A 2,082-nucleotide genomic window follows, 5' to 3' on the forward strand; every position below is an offset into this window, starting at 1 on the left:
GAAGTGGGAAGGAGACTTCCCTCTGTCCCCCCACACCTGTGAGGAAAAAGGTAAACACCTAGCCAGGTGCGGGGTGGGGGTGAGAGGTGGGGGGATTAAGCAAGCCCTTTTCTCTCCCCCTTTATTTTAATGGGTGGTTTACAAACACTTATCCCCTGACATCATGTAAGCCCCCCTCCCATCCTGAAAACGTGTGATTAATGCATGTACCTCTAGACAAAGGAATGGCAGATGGACACTAAAGATTTAAGAATGTTTTTTAATATATCAAACGACATCCTTCGCTATTGTATTACCTTATAAGTTTTTTTGTTCGTTTGTTTTTTTTGTATTTTTCTGAAGTTGGAAATGGGGAGGCAGTCAGACAGACCCCACATGTACCCGACCGGGATCCACCCGGCATGCCCACCAGGGAGCAATGTTCTGTCCATCTGGGGCATTGCTCTGCTGCAACCAGAGCCATTCTAGCGTCTGAGGCAGAGGCCACAGAGCCATCCTCAGCACCCGGGCCAACTTTGCTCCAATGGAGCCTTGGCTGCGGGAGGGGAAGAGAGAGACAGAGAGGAAGGAGAGGGGGAGGGGTGGAGAAGCAGATGGGCACTTCTCCCGTGTGCCCTGGCCAGGAATTGAACCTGGGACTGTTGCACGCCAGGCTGACGCTCTACCACTGAGCCAACCAGCCAGGGCACCTTATAAGTGTTAATATATAGGAATGTTTTTTATAAATTCTATAGATGGATGTTATAAGCTTGATAATGATAATGTCATGCTCCCCCCTCCCCTTTTCCCACCAGCCTGTGTGTGATCAGGTGTATATAGCCTGCCTCAGGGCTGTGTTGGGGATGGCATGATTTGGGTCAGTTATACCCCATGTTTGTCATATGCAGCCACTTATTAATAAATCTCCTTTTAATAAAACTCCTTAAAAATTCATTTGGACTTGGTGTCTTTACCTAAACCCGGTGGAACAGTACTTTACAACACTCTGAGCTTGTCAGCCCATGGCTCCTTTTTCGTCCACAGCACTGTCTCAATTTCCTGCTTAAATGAGATTCAATGAGATTTAAATAATATGACATTTAATTAGTTTTCTTACTAAACCCGAGCCAGGTTCAGCCTCAGGAATAATTGTTGGCAAAATTAAAGTGTTATTTTTTTTATTTGCCTGAGTTGTAATGAGTTCAGTGTGAAACCCCCACCTAATTCCCAGGAGCTCAGAGCAGAGCTCCTGGGTGAGCAGAAGCCAGTCCACTACCAAGGTGAAGGTGCAGATGGCAAAACCCTACAGTGAGGTTAGTTTCTTAGTAAGGAACCGAATTCTGTTGCAATACAGATGACAGCGTGCCCACAAAGAGGAAGTAAAACAGACCTCCAGTAATGACTTTTTTGAGTTAGGTTTGCTCCTTCCCCCACTGCCTGTGTTGTAAAGTACTGTACTTTTATCCACGGGTTACATAGAGACTCCAAGTCCAAATGAATGTTTGAGGAGTTTATTAATTAGCCGGCTAGCTACACGGGGCACAATCCCAAATCATGTAGAAAGTCCCTACCATTCTGTGGCTGATGTTATACACTGAATCACATACTGGTTGGGGTGGGTAAGGAGGGGCTCGTGATCCCTTTGTCTAGAGGTATAATCACTTTCATGACTTTAGGGTGAGTCTGAGTATAGGAATTCTTGATTAAAGTACATAAACCTTGGTTTTTAGATAAATTCCATCTTCTTTGCTCTGCGTGTTAAGTGGCCCCAGGCACCCTTTCAGAGAATCCCAGGAATTAGCTAAACTATGACCAGATGACCCAGCTGTCCTTGTAAGCCAGGAAGCTCCTGCATTCTTTCTCCTCCATTCTCCACAGAAAGGAGGGGGCAAGAAGCCTGTCCTTTCCTCTTTAAAATGGCGTTGCTAATGCTAAATTTTACAGTTCCTTGGCACCTTATCACACCTGTGATTGGCACTCAAGAATGTGACAAGAGTGGTCTTATTGTCCTTTTAAGGTCAGCAGAAAGAGGGCACCTGAGTACAGGCAAGAAAAGTTTATTAGGGGGTCATCTGCCGGGCTGGCTCCTAAGGTGGAGGTCAG

The sequence above is a fragment of the Saccopteryx bilineata genome, chromosome 2, assembly GCF_036850765.1.
Source record: "Saccopteryx bilineata isolate mSacBil1 chromosome 2, mSacBil1_pri_phased_curated, whole genome shotgun sequence".
Lineage (NCBI taxonomy): Eukaryota > Metazoa > Chordata > Mammalia > Chiroptera > Emballonuridae > Saccopteryx > Saccopteryx bilineata.